Below are 25,833 nucleotides of genomic sequence, written 5' to 3' on the forward strand. Positions count from 1 at the left end.
ATTGCAAAACAGAAATTATTAAAAGTCAGTACTCAACACATAATGCATAATGAAACTAACAGTCAAGGTGGTTAAAATTACATGCAAGTACAGAAACAAGACAAAAAAAAAAGTCTATAATAATATTTTACCGTATACAGTGTATATCCAGCGAAATTAACAATTATACAAATGCTTATATACGACATACCCCTAATACCTATTTTCTAAAACCCTACACACATATGCTCCAGCTCGAACCCCCCCCCTCCCGGACCCCTCCTTGGATAGTACCTCCATTATCCCTCACTCCTAACCAGACACTACCATTATAAGCTAGCTTTTATTCTCTCCACCACTTCTACCCACATTGACATTTTGGATTCGTTGAGACCCAGAATTCTTGCTGTAGATATTTCTTGATATATCACATCGAGATATGTAAGAGACCAAACTTTCCGGCACATTTTTTCCGGTTGAAACCAGCGTGATGCGATCAGTTTTTTAGCTACTGTGATACCCGATAAGACCAATCTCTTTAGCTGTGGATTTACTGCAAACTCAAAAACATCATTCAAAAGCAATACAGAGGGGTGTACTGGTATATTCCAAGATACGAGTTTTGATAATTGATGGGTCACATCTTTCCAGAATGCCTTAACTGGTGGGCAGTCCCAATACATGTGCATAAATGTCCCTTCGTCTCCATTTGTACATTGAGAGCATTTTGAGTCTTGTTTCAGGCCCATTCTGTTCAGTCTTATAGGAGTCAAGTATGTCCTGTGAATATAGTTAAGATTGATTTGTTGATGGTCCGGGTTCCTTGATGTAAGACGGACATTTGCCCATGCTTCTTGCCAATCAAAGTCACTTTCCAGGTCTGGAATATCCCTCCTCCAGACAGTGTCTAGTTGAAGGGTTTCATACGAGGACGTTAGTAATTGATAATAAAAACCTGATACAAAACCTCCCAATGTTTCTCTTTCATAGAAAAAATTGTGGTATCTGTGGTGTTCAACTGGTATGTGTAATGGAACACCGTGAGACCTCAAACATAGGCGTAACTGTATGTAAAAAAGCCATGCCGCCATTCCATTTTTAACGTCTTTATTCACAAAGAAAAGCTAATAATGACCAGCATGCAAAAAATGATCCTCATCCCTAAAAGTCAGTGGAATCAGGCCTCTTCCAACGGGGTGATAACTCCTATTAACATCGCAGACAAAGCTTCAGATAAATTACATACAGGAATGTACAATATTCTGAACGATATTACAGATAAAGAGGAACATGTGCTGCCTCCAATTGACACCAACGCATCGCGATTACATAATCCAAGTGTCTATGCATCGTATTCGGAAAAAGCTAAAAAAAATGAATATTCTTCTGCACCGTTATCTAGGCTTACTCAGACAGAAAGAGCATGATACCTCTAAACCTATACCATTGGATACAATGATAGAAACGCCAGAGGTCAGAAGTCCTCAAGATATAGACCAATTAGTTTCTGCACTCCCCGTTAGAAGTCAAGTAAAGGCACGGTTAATCCTGCAACAACTAAATGTTCTACCCACTGAATCATGGAATCTTAAAGGCGAGTTTATTCACAACGGTATCCCCATTAAAGGATTGCATGTATTGGATTATTTAAAAACGCTGACTACTACCTCTAAACATTCTGCACCAGGCCCTGGTTATGATGTATTTCTACAAACCGTATCTGAGGTTAATGTACCTCTATCATATATAGGGAATAAATATGCACGTAGTTCTTTGAATGTTCTAAAGACACGCTCAGGTGTTAATGTGGAGAGAGCTCTCTACGACTTGAATTCGCCTTCTGAAAATCCTACCACCCGAAGAAAGAGGAGACGGAATAATGAACCAGATGCAAGCTGGCTCAGTTTGTGAAATGCATTTATGTTTTGTATTTTTAAATAAAAAACAACAAAAAAGAAATACTTTCAGAATGTGTGTTTTATTATATTTGTTACATACGTTCATTTAACATTCTTAAACTACAACATGCCTGTCTATGGGTACTGTTACAAAGGATCAGATTAAACCGAATATATATATATTTATTGATATATATTGCATAGTATTTGTATATCGTTTGATATCCCTTGTATATTCCTTGTACATATACACGGAATATCCCTTTAGCCCAGACCATAATATTTCATTCTCCTATTGGACAGCGGTCCACCGGCGCCAGGGACCGGCCTCCGGAGTCAGGTTCAAAGTCACCGTCAAGACGTGTCTGGACATGCCCGGCCTTGCCCAGGGATACGCGACAGAAATGAGATTGGCACTAGTTTGTTCACCGTGCATATAAATACGGCGCAGGTGAATACAGAAGCCCCTTAGTATGTTACCCAATAAGTTGAAGCCTCACCCACGATACAACGTGCGGTGAAGTATGGCCTGTTTGGCCCCAGAATAGAGCATTGAGACCGCGTGCGAATTAATAACTGAATTGTCAGAGTTTGGCGCTATACCGTCGAGTGCGACATATTTCTATTAAGTCAATAATAGTCTATTTGTGTATAGTGTATCGTGCGGCTAAAGTTCTACAGTGACCAGCATCCCCAACGCTTCCTCATATTGGCTAGAGTTCTTATCCAGGCTGGGCTGACCACATGGCGCTTTCACCCGAGGAGACCTAGACGAGAACCGTATGGACATGTACACTGGATTAATCTACCCGACGACTACATAGCCCTTTGCGGCTGGAATATATTTGCTTTGGTCCTGTGATTTATGGAGCGGATAATCGCCGACGCCTGCACGTGTTGGATTTACCCCGCGAGGAGTCAAGTCGAGTCGGCGCCTCAGAGAGCCTGAGGCCGACTAGCTTTCTTCACTGTGGAGCTACAGTCTACGGAGAACAGCTGTATTCGTCTGTGGATCAAGAGGCTATTGCACCGGCTCCTGTACCTGGAGTCTCCTTAGTCATCGTTGACCAGACTTTCTACTACCGACAGATCTTCTACCCCTGCTGGCTTACAACCAGGGGGACCCTTCCAGTATCTCCCGCTATATTACTAGTGTACCATAGATATAATTCCCTAAGATTCAGGTTGTATAATTACCTCCTGCGTAACCAGAGAATGGACATTCATTGTTGATTTGCCTACGCATATTCCTTTGCCTTACAAGTGCATTCAAAGAATAATGTAAAGTATATTATGTACCTTTTGCTCCATTAAATACTTGATTATACCTTCGTGTGGAACCGATTTCATTGTGGGAAGTGTTCATCATATTCATATATCGTGTACTGTATGGCCAGTAATTAAAGTACATAAAGCGGTAGTGGTTTAATGATACCATACTTATCAATACAGTCAGGGAATTGTACCCCTCAGTTACAATTGGTCCTTCGAGCCGGAGGGTAACTAGTGTAATATTAATATAGTGGTATTAATATTGACATGGCCTATGATGAATACTCCACAAAACGGTTCTCCTAAAGTAGATCGCCCGCAGCGTAGACGGCAGACACCTCAGTACTTAGAGGATTACCTTGCCAATATACTACCTAGCCTTCTACAGACGGTAAACACGGAAAAAGTAGATAGTAAAATTATGTCCGACCCTATCGCCCAGGCTACCCCGCCAATAGAGGCCCTAGTGGGTTCTAACGTAACTGACCAAGCTCACGGTAGGGACCAGGAGGGACCTGACACGACTTTACCCCCCGCCAAGACCGAAGAAGTAGTCCCCGGAGAGCTCCAGGATAAAGACAGCTCTCCAGGGATGGAACTCTACCCGCTACAAGAAGAGGAGAGCACCCCGGAGATGGATCTCCAGGACTCGCCACAGGAGAACAGATCTCCAACGAGTACTGCCAGGAGCGGATCACCTCAACCAGCATCTTCCCCCAGCGAGGCGGACAAGATGCTGGCACAGGCATTCCTCGCCAGCCTAGCAGCCTCAACAGAGCGCGATCGACTCCAAGCACAGACGCTTAGTGAGCGCGAACATTCTTCCATGGAAAGAGAACGCCTTCAAGCGCAGCAACGGAGCGACGAAGATCGTATACGTCTAGAGATTAGACGCCTTCAGGCGGAAGAGAATATGGTAAGAGACCGGGCCGAAGCAGAGCGCGCCGCCGCCGAAGCCCAGCGCGCCGCTGCCGGTGCCCAAAGAGAAGCAGAGCGCGCCGCCGCCGAAGCCCAGCGCGCCGCTGCCGGTGCCCAAAGAGAAGCGGAGCGCGACCTCGCTCTCACCAAGCGCGAAGCCGAGCGCGACCGATTACAAGCGCAGATAATGGAGCAGCTGATCGCCAGGGCGACACCCCCTCCCTCCGCACGGGGTTCCAGGGCCTCGTCAAGACAAGGGTCAAGGGCACCCTCCCCTACCCGATCAAGCGACCCTGAGCCCGACCACCAGAGAGAGCCTATACCCCCCTCCAAACTCCTTCCCCGACCGGTCCACGCGAGGACCAGCTACAAGGAAGAAACGGTCTACACCGCGGAGAGGCTAAATAGACGACTACAGGATCTAGAGGACCTGCCAGAGGAAGAAGAAGAGGGAGAGGAGGAGAGTCAAGCCCGACAGCAGCACAGTACTCCACAGGACCAGGAGGTCCAGTACAGCCCAGGCTCTACCCCCGCGGCTCTGCGCTACAGACCCCCGACTCAATTCACGGGTGAGCTTGACGCACGACCAGCCCCGAGGAATAGCACCTGGATACGCGGGCCATGGTACCCAGCAGGTACCAGCCCACCAAGAGGCGTAAGAGGAGACTCGCCTAGGAGGCCTCTCTTCCAACGCTCACCGATGTGCCAGCCATCCATGGCATCATACATTGGCACACCGACGTTTCCAGACTTCACCCACGAGAACAGAGCACAGTACACGGAGCTACGAATGTGCTTAGAGACAATGATGTCCGATGTAGCTGACGAACCGTACAAGTATGCTATCCTACTGAAGCACCTCAAGGTGCCCCGAGCGCACAATATAGCGCTGGCCTATGCCACCTCTACTACCCCATACACAGCGGCTCTAGCAGCACTCGACCAAAGATATGGACGCATATGGGACTACGTAATACAAGAGATAAGGCATATTGACCGCCTACCCCCAGCCACAGACAATCGCTCACTAGATGACCTGTCTATCAAGGTACAATCCCTGGTAGGGATGCTGGGGGCGCAAAGAGAAAAGGGTATGCACGAACTGTACGCAAACTCTAATGTCGAGAGGATTTTAGAGAAGCTTCCGCCCGCCCGACAAGAGCGCTTCAGGCGGCAAAGAGACCACCGTGATCCTAACGGTCCCGAGCCATCCCTCCTAGACCTAGCCGACTTCCTGGCGAGAGAAGTCAACAGTCTACGGTTGGATACGTTCATGCGGAGCACCCCAAGCTCCAGAGAGGGACCTAGGAGAGCAAACGATGGCCGAAGATTGGTGACCGTCATGCACCAATCAGAATCAGTACCGAGCAGCAAGAACCACAGTACCCCCTCGATGAAAGAGAAGTGGAAGATGGTGTGCCCGTACTGCGAAAAGGAACACTGGTTGTCACAATGTGACACGTTCAAGAAGATGACCGCCGACGAGGTGAGTCAATGGATAAAGTCCAACCGACGTTGTTACCGATGTGCGCGCAGTCACATGGCAGCCGATTGCCGCTTAAAGAAGAGGTGTAGTCGGTGTGACGGAGCCCACCTAGATGTCCTACACGACAGTAACAGAAGAAAGCCTGCACCCTCAAGCAGCACAAAGGCAAGTGTTATGTACATTGACCCCGCCAGCAGCGGGGGCGCCCGAGTGCTCTTAAAGGTGGTCCGCGTAACACTGAGTTACCAAGACAAGGTCATGGACACTTACGCCGTCCTCGACGACGGGTCAGAGAAGACCCTTCTCCTCGCGTCCGCTGCGGCCCAGCTGGGGCTGCGGGGGAGCGAAAACCAGATGACGATTCGGACAATAAGAAGAGATCTAAAGACGATAAAGGGCGAGAATGTCTCCTTCACTATCGCAGCAAGCGGGCAGCCAGAGAGACGGTATAGGATTACTAATGCTTTCACCAGCCAAGAAATAGGCCTGTCGCAGTACACCTACCCCATCGCCAAGCTGATGGATAAATATGTGCACCTGCGTCAACTACCTATCCCGCTCATAGACGGTGCCACCCCGACCTTGCTGATAGGCTCCGACCATGCAGACCTCATAGTCCCAATAGACCGGGTCCACACAGGGCCCAGAGGCTGTCCTGCAGCAGTCGAGACCCGCCTAGGATGGACATTACAAGGCCCCCTCGCTAAGTCTCTTAACCGAACAGCAGCCACTAGCTGCCTCCACTCCAGAGTGACAGAAGAAGACACCACCCTCCTACAGCATGTCGAGATGCTATGGACACTAGAGACAATGCCCTTTAAGAACGAAAAGAAAGACATTCGTTCCAAAGAAGACATTTACGCTATAGCCCTCCTCGAGTAAGGGACAAAGAGAGTCAAAGTCAACGGAGTGATGAGATACGCAACTCCACTCCTGAGGCGAGAGGGTATGCCTACCTTCCACGCCCCAAAAGAAGCGACGGAGTGGTATCTATTGAACACAGAGCGGCGCCTAGCCAGAGACCCCGCTCAGGAGACTGTGTACCGCGCTGAGATTAACAAGCTAATCACAGCGGGACACATAAAGAGAATTGACATTAAAGAGGCCGATCAGACGACCGAATCATGGTACGTGCCGCACCACAAAGTCCACCACAACTGCAAGGATCGTATTGTGTTCAACTGCAGCTACCAGATCGGATCACAAAATCTGAATAAAGAGCTCTTGCCCGGCCCAACACTTGGCCCCTCCCTACTAGGCGTGTTACTACGTTTCCGCCAGGACAAGGTGGCCATCAGCGGCGACATCAAAGGGATGTTCCTGCAGGTGAGACTAGTGGAGGAGGACAAGCCCCTGCTGCGGTTCCTATGGAGAGAGAGGATCGGGGATGAGCAACCAGCCATCTATCAATGGGAAGTCCTCCCTTTCGGAACCACATGCAGCCCATGCTGTGCTACGTTTGCACTGCAAAAACACGTCGCAGAGGACCCAGGAGCTGATGAAGAGGTCCGACAAAGTGTAGGAAATAGTTTCTACGTGGACAACTGTCTGCAAAGCGTCTCGACGCCAGAAGAAGCCGAGGCCCTTCTACTCAAGCTCCGCGCCTCCCTGATCAAAGGCGGCTTTGATCTCAGGCAGTGGGCCAGCAGCGACCCGCAAGTATTGCGCAGCCTCTCCCCCGAGGACAAGGCAGCAAGCAGCGAGACCTGGATGGCGACCATCCCAGGAGAAGCCCAAGAAATGACATTAGGACTAGTCTGGCGCTTCAAAACAGACTCGCTCCATTATAAACACACACCCCTGACAAGGAGCAGGGAAGGTCGACTGCACTACCGACCACCAGACGGAGTGTATACAGAACACTCGCCAGACAATATGACCCGTTGGGATGTATTCTACCTTACACCACCAGGGCAAAGATGATTGTAAGAGCGTTATGGGACAAGGACCAGGGCTGGGACGACCCCATACCCGAACACCTTGCATCCACATGGAGAGAGTGGGAGACGGAACTCAGCTCACTCCCAGGTGTCAACATACGCCGCAGCTACTTCCCACCCACAGTGAGGCCGGAGACGTGCCAGATGGACCTGCACGTCTTCAGCGACGCCTCCGAAGTAGCCTACGGTTCGGTGGCCTACTTGCGTGCCCGAGAGGAGGGAGGAGAAATACATACTGCTTTCATCCTGGCTCGCTCAAGAATAGCCCCACGAAAGCAACAATCTATCCCGCGTCTAGAGCTCTGCGCAGCCCTAGCAGGAGCGCAACTCGCCACGTTAATCCAACGTGAACTCACCATTCCGGTGCAAAGAACAATCTTGTGGTCAGACTCCACGACAGTACTCACATGGATCCGGTCTGATTCGTGCAGATACAAGGTCTTCGTGGGAGTCAGAGTCACAGAGATTCAAGATTTAACAGAAGTAGCAAGCTGGAGGTATGTGGACACAAAACACAACCCAGCTGACGTCATCACCCGGGGAATGTCCCTGGATGACCTCACCCGTCACAACCTATACAGTGACGGGCCAGAGTTCCTCAAGCTCCCGGAAGAAGAGTGGCCTACACCCACCCCACGGGAAGCGAGTAAAGAGGAGGCCGAAAACAAGAAATCTATGTTCTGTGGATTGAACACACTCGTCTCCACAGACCCCGACATAGACGATTGCCTCACCCTAGAGAGTGCGCAGCTAAAGACATTCCTGTGGCACCACCCAGAGGTTCAGCTCACTACTGACATTACTGCAGCTGACTACGAAGAAGCAGAACTTCTTCTACTACAACGAGCCCAGAGAGACTCGTTCCCCGATGAGCTAGACTGTCTACAGGGAGCAAAGCCCGTCCCATCAGACAGCAGACTGCTCCACCTAGCCCCCGAGAGCGACGCCCATGGTCTCATCAGAGTGGGTGGTCGTCGGCGGAGAGCTCCAGACTTACCGGATGACGTCAAGTACCCGATAGTCTTAAACAGCCGACACAAGGTCACAGAGCTGATCATAAAGAAATACGACGAGGATGTGCATCACGCCGGGGCAGAGAGAGTCTTCGCGGAGATCAGACGTCGTTATTGGATACTGCAAGGGAGAGAAGCAGTGCGGCGCTTCCAGCGAACCTGTCTAGACTGTCGTAAGTGGCGAGCGCAGCCCAGTATACCCCGGATGGCTGACCTACCTCCCTGTCGCCTCCGACTCGGCGACAAGCCTTTTCACTCCACCGGTATGGACTGTTTCGGCCCGCTGTATATAAAGAAAGGAAGAGGAACCGAGAAGCGGTGGGGTATTGTATTCAAATGCATGACCACCCGAGCGATGCATATAGAACTCCTTCCAACCATGAGCACAGACTCATTCCTTATGGCCTTCCGAAGATTCACATCGCGGAAAGGCAAACCGTCTATATTATTGTCTGATCACGGGACAAACTTCAAAGGCGGAGAAAGAGAGCTGAGAGAGAGCTTCCAAGCTATGGGCCCAGAACTTAAGACCCACCTCGCTCCATACCAGATTGACTTCCAGTTTAATCCCCCGAACGCACCTCACTTCGGTGGAACTTGGGAACGAGAAGTACGTTCAATAAAGACAGCCCTGTACGCCGTGCTTGGGGCCCAGACCGTGGCGGAAGAAGTCCTAATGACAGTCCTCACGGAGATCGAGGGAGTATTGAACTCAAAGCCCCTCGGTTACGTCTCAAGTGATGTAGCAGATGTCGACCCAGTCACCCCCAACACACTCTTGATGGGGCGGCTGGACCCCGCGCTACCACAGACAATGTACAGGCCTGAAGAAGCGAACGGCCGAAGAATGTGGAGGTACAGTCAAGTATTGGCTGACAAGTTTTGGAACAGCTTCCTACTCCACTATCTACCGTCTCTACAGACCCGCCAGAAATGGGTGAAAGAGAGAGACAATTTGACAGAAGGAACAGTCGTCATGATTATCGACCAGTCACTACCCCGAGCTATGTGGCCGGCTGGCCGCGTAAGCAAAGTGATCACCGGTGCCGACGGAAAGGTCCGAGCAGCCGAAGTGCTCGTCCAAGGGCGGATCTACACCCGACCCGTGGCGAGGCTAATAGAACTGCCAAGGCTCCCCGATACTAACGATGACGACCATGACCCCATGACTTTGTGAACTGACCGACCCCTCACAACAGACATTGAGTAGTGGACAGTGCGGTTAATCTGTCTCTGCTTAGCTAATTAGGTGGGACTAATTAGGGGGCGGCTGTTACAAAGGATCAGATTAAACCGAATATATATATTTATTTATTGATATATATTGCATAGTATTTGTATATCGTTTGATATCCCTTGTATATTCCTTGTACATATACACGGAATATCCCTTTAGCCCAGACCATAATATTTCATTCTCCTATTGGACAGCGGTCCACCGGCGCCAGGGACCGGCCTCCGGAGTCAGGTTCAAAGTCACCGTCAAGACGTGTCTGGACATGCCCGGCCTTGCCCAGGGATACGCGACAGAAATGAGATTGGCACTAGTTTGTTCACCGTGCATATAAATACGGCGCAGGTGAATACAGAAGCCCCTTAGTATGTTACCCAATAAGTTGAAGCCTCACCCACGATACAACGTGCGGTGAAGTATGGCCTGTTTGGCCCCAGAATAGAGCATTGAGACCGCGTGCGAATTAATAACTGAATTGTCAGAGTTTGGCGCTATACCGTCGAGTGCGACATATTTCTATTAAGTCAATAATAGTCTATTTGTGTATAGTGTGTCGTGCGGCTAAAGTTCTACAGTGACCAGCATCCCCAACGCTTCCTCGTATTGGCTAGAGTTCTTATCCAGGCTGGGCTGACCACATGGCGCTTTCACCCGAGGAGACCTAGACGAGAACCGTATGGACATGTACACTGGATTAATCTACCCGACGACTACATAGCCCTTTGCGGCTGGAATATATTTGCTTTGGTCCTGTGATTTATGGAGCGGATAATCGCCGACGCCTGCACGTGTTGGATTTACCCCGCGAGGAGTCAAGTCGAGTCGGCGCCTCAGAGAGCCTGAGGCCGACTAGCTTTCTTCACTGTGGAGCTACAGTCTACGGAGAACAGCTGTATTCGTCTGTGGATCAAGAGGCTATTGCACCGGCTCCTGTACCTGGAGTCTCCTTAGTCATCGTTGACCAGACTTTCTACTACCGACAGATCTTCTACCCCTGCTGGCTTACAACCAGGGGGACCCTTCCAGTATCTCCCGCTATATTACTAGTGTACCATAGATATAATTCCCTAAGATTCAGGTTGTATAATTACCTCCTGCGTAACCAGAGAATGGACATTCATTGTTGATTTGCCTACGCATATTCCTTTGCCTTACAAGTGCATTCAAAGAATAATGTAAAGTATATTATGTACCTTTTGCTCCATTAAATACTTGATTATACCTTTGTGTGGAACCGATTTCATTGTGGGAAGTGTTCATCATATTCATATATCGTGTACTGTATTGCCAGTAATTAAAGTACATAAAGCGGTAGTGGTTTAATGATACCATACTTATCAATACAGTCAGGGAATTGTACCCCTCAGTTACAGGTACCTCTGCATTTTAATATACATTTCTTATATTTCATGACAAATTTACTGACTAGGATGTCGTTTCTCAAAGTATCCCCAGTATAATGTTTAAATATGATATCGTTCAGACTGTACCTCTTGCTCGTTGACACAGAAAATATACGCAATGATGTCCACAAAAGGCTCAGAGTTCATTCTGCACGCTACGAGTTGAGTAATAATAGGCTTCTGTAACATTTTCTTGTAGAAATTCACTAATGTGTGAAGGGTATGCTTTAGAGTTAGGACTAAGCCCAAACGAATAAAAGAAGACACCCTCTCGTTCGTTATAAGACACACAGCGAGCCAATGCACACCTGGTTTATTGTGGGGATCAGTATTAACTATAAAAGAGAATGGTCTAATCAAGGTATTCTGTAAATTACTTTTTAGTTCATCACAAGCCCAGACACCGTGAAAACGCGACCCCAGCAAGGATGAACATAACGTTTGCAATTCTACATTATTCATAGTCTAATAGTAATCTACCAACACTTGTCGCCGGTCATTGATTTCAAGAATTGAGTCAAAACAAGCATATACGATTAGCGTAGCGGTGGTGTGTAAAGGCTGTTGGAATCTCATCTCCAGACGTAGATTTCCTGTAGCTGCGGGCGAGGACGCTAGCCCATCCTCGTCAGGGTCCAGATTAAAATAATATAGCCCATATCCTTCTAGAAAGTCCTTTCGATCAAAAATCAGAGCAGAATCCTTCAGATGACGGCCTGTGGCAGTGAATAAACTGTAGAACTCCCTAACAGCGTTTCCTTGTGCAAACTGCGGCTGATAAGCTTTTGATGGGATCTGGCCACCGTCTTGACTTGGGGCAGCATATTCTAAATTAAAATGCTGAAAATTAAAAGGATTTCTAATGGGCGTACCATTATAGGCCTTGTGTTCTACTAAACCTAGTATTACGTATTTCGGTAGCAACCCCAGGAAAATGTTCTCGTGGGTTGACACCCTCGAATGAATAGGAATAGAGAATGTTGTTACATTAATACTTGCTAATGGATATAATGTATTTCCCTTCTGTAATGCTGATGCGTGACCTAACTGTACAGCCGGTGATACTACGACCTTCTTTACGAATAATGTCGCATTAATAATACGTAGAATGTAGCCCCCATCGACCGCTGACATTATACAGAAATCGTCTTTAGCTCTAGTGAGTTTTATTTTTAAATCAACTTTATTTAATAATAGACGATCGCTAGAAAATATATCTGAATGGATTCCACCCAGGAGATGAAACTCCCGGGACAGAGCACATTCCTGACCCCTGGTTTTAAAGCCTTTATTTCCCCCTTCGTTTGTTAAACGTATATCTTCCATGGCACCGCCTGTATCTTTAGCGAATAAACCAGCAGTAAACTGGCTATTCAGACTATCCGGAGAGTAATTCAATAATGTCTCAATCATCTCTATAAGGATGTGTAGAACTAGATTGACTGATTAAACGATCCTGTACGGTTACATCTACTTGGCTAAAAATCGTGTTTAGAGGATAGTTGATTAGAGAGACATTAGCATTGGGTGCCAAATTACTACCATCGCCATTGGTAATCTTGGCCTTTAAATATAATAATGTATTATTGAGATCCAAGTATCTTTCTCCTTCACCTGGTATATGAAATTCTATAGGGGAATCTCTAGTTAGAGCTGTTATGGGTGGTATTTCAATATAATCGCTTCGCTCGATCGATAGCTGTGTATAGGGTGCAGCGAAGATATCCAGCTCGGATCTAGAGCATTCTTGGGATCTTTGATGAATCATTCTTCACTTAGAATATATCCTTTACACCAGGGCTATTCAACTAAATTGTTCAGGGGGCCACATTGTCAGAAACCCAAGGGGCCAGGGGCCGGACTGCCACGGCGCCTCCCTGTGCTATGAATATATGTACACTTGACACAACACGCAACCACATTTTCACAACTTTTATTTAACTACATTGCAAAAGTAGTAGACTTTTCAAAAAAAGTGCTTCATTTATGTGCCACATCTGCAACATCTCCTTCAAAAAGTGCTTCATTTATGACTGTGCAACAACTGCAACATCTCCTCTTCAACATTTCAATATAAAAATAAAATAAAAAACAAACAAGTGCATGATGTGCATCTGAACATTCTAACATCAACACTTGAACAAAAAAACACATTTATAGTGCAGCTGAGCTTATGAAAAAGTGCTTCATGTCTGTGCAACAACAGCAAATCACAGCATCTTATTAGCACTTATTGTCCACTCTTAACTCTCAAACATCAGGGGGGTGGGGGGCAGACAGGCCTAGCCTACATACACACATCTAATGAGAGCGATTGCACTTCTTTGACTGGGCAATGGCAGAGAAAGAGGGTTCATAGGAAGTGAGGGCTACCCGCAAACAGTGATGCAAATGCTCATTTGTCAAGGAGGCATGGTTGCTTGTTTTAATGGCATTCATGTGAGAGAAACTGGATTCACAGGTGTATGTTGAGCCAAACATTGTTAGCACAGATATTGCCAGCGTTTTTATTTTGGGGAATGTCTTGACATGAATACACTTTATCCAAAATGTTGTGGTGGATTCATTCTCAAGTGCCTGCTTCAGAGCAGATGATGCTTGCATGTCAATTATTTCAAGTTGCAGGAGACCTTCATCAATGTGAAGTGATGCAAGGAACTCTTGTCCTTTTGTGGAAATAGCAGCTACATTGGCAAATGGGTTGCTCACAAAATGCATCAATTCTCTTGACATGTCAAATTCATCAAATCGACTTGCAAAGTTTTCCCTCAATTTATCAATGAAATCTGTCATTAATTGAGTGACTTTTGGCTCAATTGTGCGTGTTAACGTTGACATGAAAAGAAAAAAGTAAAAAAAAATACAAAATATTAAAAAAAAAAAAAAAAAAAAAAAAAAATTATTATGATGTAATCTTTGGCGGGCCGGTCAGAATCATCCCGCGGGCCGCCAGTTGAATTGCTTTAACCTTCTTCTTTTTATAAGGCCTTTTATTCTTGCTTCCTGTAGATCTACATCCAGGCGGTATCCTTCCTCTCGATGATCTCATACCATAACCGGAACCGTTTTGTTCACCCATCCTAGTGTTGACTTTCTGGATCACGTCATGTAAAACCTCTTTACCTATATTTTTAGCCGCTGTATTGATGTGGGGTTTAGCTATGTTAATACCAGTTTTAAGAAAAGGCATAACAAACTTGAATAATCTTGAGAAGATAGACCCTATCCCGCGGCCTGTACGGGGGGCCCGGCAAATCCAGATAAACCGTGTCCCACCTGATTTACATAATAATTAACGAAACGGTTAGGATGGCCGTGGGCCTCCATAATATCTTTACTTCTTTTTTATTACACGCTTACGTTCAAGGGTTTAAAATGTAATTTTACGATCACTTTCCCATACGTAAAATTAAGTAACTGGTCTCTATCTGTCTTGATTTCTATTTGAATAGTATTTATATCGGTTTTTGACACCCTAGAATAATGCACTCTATCATAACGTATGTTCACCATGTCTCCGTATGATCCCCGGATCTGTACCGTGGATAATAGAGGAACGAACACGTCACCTACGAGCTGGTGGTCTGACAGGTTTGAATATATGAACAGGTTATATATCCCTGAACCTAGATCCGCTGGATGAGGGGCCACGGTATTAGCTAAATCATACCATTGATAGCATTTCAATCCTAGAACATAGCATAACCCAGGAGGGAACCTCACCTCATAAAGACCATACCCCGTAAACTCACATCTATTGCTAATTTCGTTATAAAGGAGCCCCGCTTTTTTATCCCCCGTTAAACGTAGACTATCGGTGATTCGTTTTATTAATTGTTTAGTATTTCTATAGTACCCCCCGGAACCTATTTGTACTCGTTCAACCACTATGTTAGGATGTTTTAGGTGTCGATACTCAAAATAGGCTGATTCGGCAGGTAAATTGTACCATGTATGTGGGTATGTTATCTCAGCCAAACCTACTAACCATTCTCCTTTTAATTGCAGGGGTTTAGCCAAATTAATATTGAAACTGGAACACTTATTCTTGGGGAAAACAGACATGCACGCGTTGGAAGGGAGCGTGACGTAAAACCCTTCCATTGTGATAATAGGATGAATTATAAATACCTCCTTAAAAGTCTAGGATTATATAACGACCTTATTCACACAGTTGTGATAGTACTCTTTAAGATGTAAGAATACAATTTTGCCGGCCACCCCCTCCATTTCACCAACGTGTATATCTTACCATTTACCCTCTTATCTCCAATACATTCCTCTATCATGTAGGTTTTGTTCTTTCCCTCCACAATCTTTTGTAGCTCCAATTCATAGAAAGCCCCTTTTATCGTATCACCATCTTGGTCTTTCAGGATATACACCACAGGGACGCGGGGTAGACGTTTCTCTATAATAAATGGCTCGTTCGTATACGTTTGTTCATAACGCTTGTCGAAGACAGACTTGTATCTAGATAGACGTACAACCGTACCTATATCAAACTTAAATCTAGTTTTTTTTTTGACTTAGAAGTGTGTGTTCGGCAAGGACCAATCAACAGAGAATCCTCACAGTACCTTAAAGGAACGGAGCGAGGCAGGGAATGCAATACATAAACAACGACAACGCGAGGGTGGGGGCTGGTGAGGTGAGGAGACAGGGAATAAAAGGTCCAGGGAACAGGAATTAAAGGTCCAGGGAAGAGGCGAACCTCACAGTACCCTAAAGGAACGGAGCGAGGCAGGGAATGCAATACATAAACAACGACAACGCGAGGGTGGGGGCTGGTGAGGTGAGGAGACAGGGAATTAAAGGTCCAGGGAACAGGAATTAAAGGTCCAGGGAAGAGGGGAACCTCACAGTACCCCCCCCTCCACGGGAGCCACCGGGCGACCCAAAAAACACAGACAGAGGGGCAGGGGACAAAAACAAGGCAACAAACAAAAAAAAAGGGCCATGCTAGGGGGGAAGCTACACCAAAAGTGGGGCTAGCAGAGGGACAGGGTAGCTGCCAGGGCACTGCTAGCTACAGGGCCTATGCTAGCTGTACTGCTACATTAACATAGAGGCTGCGCTAGCTGCCGGAGCTAGGCTAGCAGACAGGGCTGGACCAGCATGAGAGAACAAGCTAGCTGGAAGGACAGTCCTAGTTTAAGGTTATAAACTGACCTTGCTAGCTGAAGGGGCAGTCCTAGCAGTGGGGAAAACTGACCTTGCTAGCTGAAGGGGCAGTCCTAGCAGTGGGGAAAACTGACCTTGCTAGCTGAAGGGGCAGTCCTAGCAGTGGGGAAACTGACCTTGCTAGCTGAAGGGGCAGTCCTAGCAGTGGGAGAAAACTGACCTTGCTAGCTGAAGGGGCAGTCCTAGCAGTGGGGAAACTGACCTTGCTAGCTGAAGGGGCAGTCCTAGCAGTGGGGAAACTGACCTTGCTAGCTGAAGGGGCAGTCCTAGCAGTGGGAGAAAACTGACCTTGCTAGCTGAAGGGGCAGTCCTAGCAGTGGGGAAACTGACCTTGCTAGCTGAAGGGGCAGTCCTAGCAGTGGGGAAACTGACCTTGCTAGCTGAAGGGGCAGTCCTAGCAGTGGGAGAAAACTGACCTTGCTAGCTGAAGGGGCAGTCCTAGCAGTGGGAAAGCTACACAAAAAGTGGAGGCCATGCAGAGGGACCGGGTTAGCTGCCTGGGCATGGCTAGCTACAGGGCCTATGCTAGCTGCAAGGGCTGCATTAACATAGAGGCTGTGCTAGCAGCCGGGGCTAAGCTAGCAGACTGGGGCCATGCCGGTAGTAGAGGCCTGGCAAGCTGCAGGGGAGCTAACGAGGCTAACAGGGAAGCTAACAGGGCTAACAGGGAAGCTAACAGGGGAGCTAACAGGCTAACAGGGGAGCTAACAGGGAAGCTAACAGGGGAGCTAACAAAGGCTAACAGGGGAGCTAACAGGGGAGACTAACAGGCTAACAGGGGAGCTAACAGGGAAGCTAACAGGCTAACAGGGGAGCTAACAGGGAGGCCAACAGGGGAGCTAACAAGGCTAACAGGGGAGCTAACAGGGGAGACTAACAGGCTAACAGGGGAGCTAACAAAGGACAAACTCAACATACACTGTCTGTGCTGGCTGGGGTCGTCGACTGGTCGGGTCGTACTGTTATGGTTTGTAACCGACCCCAATTGCACAACACAAGACAGGTATGAGAGTAAGCCAAGAACTGGGCATTTATTGAATACAAACAAAAAGCGGCACTGTCCCTTTAAGGGAGAACACAAAACACTGGAAACAAGAAAAAGGGCAAAGTGCCTTTAAGAGGCGAGCAGGCTAGGGGAAGGCTAAGGGAGAACACAAAATACTGGAAACAAGAATTAGGGAAAATTGGCACTGTGCCTTTAAGAGGCGAGCAGGCTAAGGGGCTAAGGCTAAAGGACAGGGCCAGGGCAAAGGACAGGGCAGGAACAGGGGCACTGGAGAGGGGAACAGGGACAGAGGCCCGGGGAGGCGGGCTGGAGACAGGGACAGAGAAAACAGGGTAAAGGCCTTGGACAGGGCGAGGGCTAGAGCTGCTTACAGGGATGGAGTAGGAACGCACAGGCTAGACGTCTGGAGTGGTGCGCGTCGGCTTGAAGAGCGCGCCGGCTCGGAGAGCGCGCCGGCTCGGAGAGACGCATCCTCCCGTAGAGAATTAGAGAGCGATGCGCGTCTGGAGTAGTAGTGCGCCGGCTGGAAGTCTGGAGTGGTGCGCGTCGGCTTGAAGAGCGCGCCGGCTCGGAGAGACGCATCCTCCCGTAGAGAATTAGAGAGCGATGCGCGTCTGGAGAAGTAGCGCGCCGGCTAGAAGTCTGGAGTGGTGCGCGTCGGCTTGGAGAACGCGCCGGTTCGGAGAGCGCGCCGGCTCGGAGAGACGCATCCTCCCGTAGAGAATTAGAGAGCGATGCGCGTCTGGAGTAGTAGCGCGCCGGCTAGAAGTCTGGAGTGGTGCGCGTCGGCTTGGAGAACGCGCCGGTTCGGAGAGCGCGCCGGCTCGGAGAGACGCATCCTCCCGTAGAGAATTAGAGAGCGATGCGCGTCTGGAGTAGTAGCGCGCCGGCTAGAAGTCTGGAGTGGTGCGCGTCGGCTTGGAGAACGCGCCGGTTCGGAGAGCGCGCCGGCTCGGAGAGACGCATCCTCCCGTAGAGAATTAGAGAGCGATGCGCGTCTGGAGTAGTAGCGCGCCGGCTAGAAGTCTGGAGTGGTGCGCGTCGGCTTGGAGAACGCGCCGGTTCGGAGAGCGCGCCGGCTCGGAGAGACGCATCCTCCCGTAGAGAATTAGAGAGCGATGCGCGTCTGGAGTAGTAGCGCGCCGGCTAAACGTCTGAAGTGATGCGCGTCGGCTTGGAGAACGCGCCGGTTCGGAGAGCGCGCCGGCTCGGAGAGACGCATCCTCCCGTAGAGAATTAGAGAGCGATGCGCGTCTGCTGTAGGAGCGAGTCTGCACGGGGTCTGGAGTGGAACACTGGAATACCTCCCGTAGAGAATTAGAGAGCGCAGGCTGTGTCCCACTCCAGGCAAACGGCGACAGGTGGCGATGGCTGGCACCTCGTCTCACGCCGGAGAAGAACCAGCATAAAGATTACAGAAACAGATACAGATAGAGAATCTCCCGTAGGAGCTTACAGATAGAGAACGACCCGACGAGGACTGGGGGGGAGATCAAGGTATTTAAAGCCCACTGGGGCGCTAATTAGAACACACATCAGGTGCGAGATGGTAATTGATACTTGACTTAGAAGTGTGTGTTCGGCAAGGACCAATCAACACAGAATCCTCACAGTACCTTAAAGGAACGGAGCGAGGCAGGGAATGCAATACATAAACAACGACAACGCGAGGGTGGGGGCTGGTGAGGTGAGGAGACAGGGAATAAAAGGTCCAGGGAACAGGAATTAAAGGTCCAGGGAAGAGGCGAACCTCACAGTACCCTAAAGGAACGGAGCGAGGCAGGGAATGCAATACATAAACAACGACAATGCGAGGGTGGGGGCTGGTGAGGTGAGGAGACAGGGAATTAAAGGTCCAGGGAACAGGAATTAAAGGTCCAGGGAAGAGGGGAACCTCACAGGTCCAATGTGTACATGTTCCTTTCATTAATAAACAATCACCCAGAGTAGCTAGTTTGTGAATCCCAGCTTATCATAGGCCATGTATATTAAATCATGCCTGTTTGATAAGCTCACTGCATTGTTTGCAGCCTAAGTAAACCATTATTGACTTCCTCCACATTTGTTTACTATCTCTTCTTAATTTGACCTATATTTCTGGCTTGATTATACTTTGCAAAGGTGAATAAGAGTCTAGTTTGGTCTTTTCTTAAATAATACACTATTTTATAACTGTTGAGACTAGTTATCCTTATGGGATTAATAACTGGTTTTGGTGGTCTTTTACCCACTTAAAACTAAAATGCATAGTTTAGAATCCCTATCTCCCTCTCCCCGTTTGCCAAGGGGGTGAGAAAGAGATTCTTGTCTGGAGGACAGCTGCATCTCTGGTATGTCCTGTTTGTAGTATCAGTGTTGAGTGCCTAAGGGCCATCTCTTTGTTCTACTTTGGCTTGATCAACAGACCACTCTATTCAGATGCTAACTTTTAGCCAGCTAGCAGCTCAGTCTTTTGTTACTAAGTTCCAACGTGGGGGGAGAAGACAAAGTCTGTGTTTACTGGTACCACTGTATACTAGATTTAATCAATCAGGCTCGCCGCAACCCATCCTGTGTTTACAGACGGAGACCCTGCAGTATCTCTCATAGAGTTATCTGACTCTTTTGGCTATTCCTCCAGTACATAAGGTAATCAATATTATCTTTAGTTATGGTTAGTTTTAGAACATATGTATCTTAATAATCTTCTTTAGGGGGAAAATAGAAACTATCTAAGGTGTGTGGTGCACTGGTCCTTTACAGAGTTCACCTCTCCTCGCCACCTTTGACCTTCTGGGAATCAAGATTTCACCCATATTCCCATATTTCATAACAGTTTGAGCAGGGAATTATACCACAGTCCCCCGTTGGGGATTTCTACATCCCCATATGCCTCTTATTAACTTCTCAATCAAACTGGTCATACACCATACAGATACCATAACCTTTTAACCTTAGCAAAATCACCTAAAAAAACAAAAAATTTAAAAACCTCTTAAAAAACTGTTCATTTTTGTACAATACCAAATCATCATTCATTCATATCCCCCCACCCTCGTTATTCACTTTCACACACATTTATCAGTTATTGAAAGTTGACATCCGATCTAGGTCCGTTCCTCTATACAAAGAGGACATCGTTCCATTCATCAGCTTTTTTGTTTATTTTACTATACTTATTGTGTAATTAACCAAACATGTCTATTTGTGTGTCTGACTCTGAAAAAAAAGAATTATTGCATCGCACAAAAAGATTAAACATTTCTAAGAAAAGAGGGAGCATAAAAATCAAGAACTATATACAATTTTCTCCCTCCAATGGATCACTGAGATCCCACTTAGCATTAGCTTTCATCCTGCCAGTTATCCCTCATCAACCTCCTGAGGTTTCTTGATAACTTGTTGTGGTCGAGGACATTCTCCTGGACTTGTGCTAATCACTGCTCCTTCCGGTTGTGGGCAGTCTTGGTACTGTTCCAGTCTCCACAGAAGGAAAATAATTTTCCCTCTGTCCTGTTATCGCTTTTTTGGATTTGTTATGTACAACAGACAATTTGATTGGAACATCACATTTTCGCTCAGATACATCTCTACTGTTCTGCATTGACAATAAATTTTTCTCCAAATTAGTTATCTATATATTTCATGGCTTCTTATCGTTAATTTTCAAAAAAAATCACATGGCTCTCATTACTTTGTGCTGTACTCTATTACTAGACCAATGTCTTAAGATCAACACAGATACCCCACCACCCTTTGAGTGTGGAATATCATTATTTCACAATTATACCTCTGTTTCCGGACAGTTTCCTCGGCTCGGACAGCCAGCTCTGACCAGACCCATCCTCCAACACATCCTACACGCACGGCAACAAACCACAGTCGCCTTTAAACACACACTCTTCCATACACTCTGCCAGCCTCTAACAAGCCATCACAGAGTCCCCCATAAGCCAATTATCAATTGCACATGTCCACACCCTACACAAAAACTATTTGGCCAATGGCGACCAAAATCTACAGAGCTTATGTACGTACAGAGAATCATGTTTTTCCAACACTCACCACAAATCGCGACACAACCTCCCAGATTCTAAATCTGGATTCTTAATGAGCGGAGAACAAAACCATGAACCAGCTCTAGTCCATTCATCTTGTTCTCAGTCCATTATATAGACATATCCTACCAGTCCCGCTGTGTCGCCTCCATCCTCCTACCCTGACCGGTGAGAGATCACTCCCAGCCCGTCAGGTCCTAAGAAAAGATAGAGAAAAGAAACAAAAACTAAGAAAAAAAATTGCCAAAACAACAAATGAAAATAATAAATGAAAATTGTGAGTTTCGTTTTTCAACACACCCTAATAAACAAAATCAAAACTTCCCGCCGGAGGCACAAATTGCTTCTAAAAACTAGGAAAGAAAAAGAAATAAACTCCTATATCTATTATTCATGATTGTTTATGTCTATCAATATCCTCTTCTTAATTTCTTAATCGTGCAGTCCACCCTTTGACCAATCTGATTATTGATCAAGCATGGATAATTACTACTGATCACTATCTGAAGTAGTGTCCCATCATTACGCTTTCTAATATTAACTGTTCCATTTTTCCCTGTTTAAAACCAGTTTTTGTTAGTACGATTAGCTCATGCAACTGCCAGTTACTCCATCTTCCACTTATCCACATTAGTCACACATCCATTTAGTAACTTGCACACATAATCTAACTCATCTAACCTATCTATATATCTTTTGTTCTATTTTTATTCTAATCAGTAGCATTTTTTATTCAATTTATTTTTATTTTTAATACCTATCTATCTATTCATCTATTCAGCCGGTGGCCTCTGCAGACATGACCTTTGATAATGACCTATCATTCCACAGGTCCAGCAAGCCTGTCCCTGTTCCCTCGGTTGTGGGGCCCTGTGGGCCCCCCGCCTGTAATCGGATGGCCCTGGGTTTGTTGGCCCCAGAGTCTGTCCTTGCTCTCTACCATTACCTCCATGGCTTTTTCCTCTGACAGTCCATCTTTGGGCTCGCCCCCCCTTGCCACAGGATCTGGCCATGTGACCAAATTCACCACAAATCCAGCAATCTGTCAGCTGGTTCCCCTCAGTTCTCGATAGATTCACACCTCTTTGGTCTTTTCCTGGCATGTCCTGCTGCATGGGAAAGAAAGACACATACCTGTTCCTTTCAGCCGCTGTCCTTTGAGCCTGTTGTTGGGAGGGGCCTGAAAACTCACCTCTCCTGTGATTCTCATCACCATGTTGCGGCCCAGTTCCCTGTCCGGGCAACGGAGCACAGGGCATTCTTTGAACATGGCGGCCTAGGTCTGCCGCTCGACGCATCACATCACAAATTGTACCACCCAGCAGTACATTCTTTTTCACCAGTTCTTGCTCCAGTCTCTGCGTCTCGTGCGCGGCTTGACCAATCGCCCGCTGTGTCTTCATCAGGTCTCGATGAACTGCCTCATGTCGTTCGAACGCTTCTACAAACGCTCTCCGTTGTTTGTAGGTCTGCCCCCCTTCCTCCATCTCGGCGCAGACGGTCTGACTGCCTGTCTCTGGGCCCCGCCTCTCATCTTGGCTCTGGTGCTGGGGGGGTTCTGGACAAGGGGAGCTTGTGGGCTGTGGACACTGTTCTAATATTCTAATTCTAATATTCTAAATGCCACTGACAGTTTAATGCCTATGTGTAGATGTAATTTTAACATTAGCTTCTATGTGTTGCTGTATTTATTTCTATCTGAGAAAGCCTAAAATGTATTCCTCTTTTATATCACACTTTACATAACAGTATTCACATAATTTATTCATAATTTATATACATTCCCCCTTTTAACACCAAATTGTAGGTGTTAACTTAAACCGCCATCATCTCACGAGGAAAAAAATAAATCTTCAGTGACTCATATCACTGAAACCTCGTGCTTGGCGTAGTGTCCCACTACCTGTCTCATAAGTCACAGGCGCGGACACTACTCCCATTGAAATCCCTGCAGACCAATGATATCCCACCAGCCTTCCATCCGTAGCCCAAAACATCCCCTCCCAGTTTGCAACCTGAAAGAGAATCTCTGGGCTCCCCACCAGGGTTTTCCAAAACCTACAACACTTTCAACCACAGCTGCACCTAAACAGGTCAGCGTCCACACGGCATTCCAGATTCACAATAACAACAAACACCTCCACCTAAAGACCCACACACAATATGGCACAAAGCCTAAACCCGTTCCCAAATGCACCCCTCGACCCCCTGTGACCACAGTGGGGGAGTCAGGAGCCGGTACCCTGTCCAAATGAAAAAAAATACACACCATGTTTGCCTAAACCCGAACTAGAATCAATATACAACTTATCCCGCATCACTTAATCCAGTATATAAACAGGAGACACTAATAAACAAATAAACAAGTTCACACCATACCCCAAGCCACATCTTGTAAAGGCAGCCACCAAAAAGGAGAAAAGGAGAGAGACAGAGAGCTTACCGAGCTCCCATCACTGTAAATTCCCCATATCTAACCCAGTCTGAACTCAACTGTACACATAACTGGTATGAGCCACTAGGCATACTGAACCTAATTAATAACGAGGGAGAGAGAGAAGGAGAAGGAGAGGGAGAGAAAGAGAGAGAGCGTACTACTGCACCCTATCGCACTCCCTAATGCACACCTGTGCTCATCCAAATTTACCTATCACATTGCTCTAAACACTCTAAACGCAATAATATGCTCGCTCCATACCCTGGATCAACATCACCAGTACCCAAACCCGGCCATAACTGCCTAGAACAGATATAGAGCCAAGCCTAAAACATCATTCATTAACACCAAACTAAAATAAGGAAAGAGGGGGGGGAGGGGGGGGGGGCACTACAAACAAGGAGAAATGAGCGAGACGAACCCATGGGGCGTGGGGGCAAACACCATCATAGTCAAGTGAATTAAGGAAGGCACATTGGGGAGGGGGGGGGGGCACAGAACACTATCCCTAAGTGAATTAAGGAAAGTATATTGAGGAGGGGGGTGAACAACATTCCGACAAAAAGAGGTAACCCCACTTATAGAAGGAAAGAGAGGGGAAGAGGGAAGGAGTAAGGGGAAAGGATGTGTGCGGGAGTGGGAATAGGGAGGGAGAGAGGGATGTAGGAAGAGGGATACATCTCTACTGTTCTGCATTGACAATACATTTTTCTCCAAATTAGTTATCTATATATTTCATGGCTTCTTATCGTTAATTTTCAAAAAAAATCACATGGCTCTCATTACTTTGTGCTGTAATCTATTACTAGACCAATGTCTTAAGATCAACACAGATACCCCACCACCCTTTGAGTGTGGAATATCATTATTTCACAATCATACCTCTGTTTCCGGACAGTTTCCTCGGCTCGGACAGCCAGCTCTGACCAGACCCATCCTCCAACACATCCTACACGCACGGCAACAAACCACAGTCGCCTTTAAACACACACTCTTCCATACACTCTGCCAGCCTCTAACAAGCCATCACAGAGTCCCCCATAAGCCAATTATCAATTGCACATGTCCACACCCTACACAAAAACTATTTGGCCAATGGCGACCAAAATCTACAGAGCTTATGTACGTACAGAGAATCATGTTTTTCCAACACTCACCACAAATCGCGACACAACCTCCCAGATTCTAAATCTGGATTCTTAATGAGCGGAGAACAAAACCATGAACCAGCTCTAGTCCATTCATCTTGTTCTCAGTCCATTATATAGACATATCCTACCAGTCCCGCTGTGTCGCCTCCATCCTCCTACCCTGACCGGTGAGAGATCACTCCCAGCCCGTCAGGTCCTAAGAAAAGATAGAGAAAAGAAACAAAAACAAAGAAAAAAAATTGCCAAAACAACAAATGAAAATAATAAATGAAAATTGTGAGTGTCGTTTTTCAACACACCCTAATAAACAAAATCAAAACTTCCCGCCGGAGGCACAAATTGCTTGTAAAAACTAGGAAAGAAAAAGAAAAATAAATAAACTCCTATATCTATTATTCATGATTGTTTATGTCTATCAATATCCTCTTCTTAATTTCTTAATCGTGCAGTCCACCCTTTGACCAATCTGATTATTGATCAAGCATGGATAATTACTACTGATCACTATCTGAAGTAGTGTCCCATCATTACGCTTTCTAATATTAACTGTTCCATTTTTCCCTGTTTAAAACCAGTTTTTGTTAGTACGATTAGCTCATGCAACTGCCAGTTACTCCATCTTCCACTTATCCACATTAGTCACACATCCATTTAGTAACTTGCACACATAATCTAACTCATCTAACCTATCTATATATCTTTTGTTCTATTTTTATTCTAATCAGTAGCATTTTTTATTCAATTTATTTTTATTTTTAATACCTATCTATCTATTCATCTATTCAGCCGGTGGCCTCTGCAGACATGACCTTTGATAATGACCTATCATTCCACAGGTCCAGCAAGCCTGTCCCTGTTCCCTCGGTTGTGGGGCC

The sequence above is a fragment of the Notolepis coatsorum genome (genome assembly GCF_963971535.1).
Source record: "Notolepis coatsorum genome assembly, chromosome: 3".
NCBI classification, from domain to species: domain Eukaryota; kingdom Metazoa; phylum Chordata; class Actinopteri; order Aulopiformes; family Paralepididae; genus Notolepis; species Notolepis coatsorum.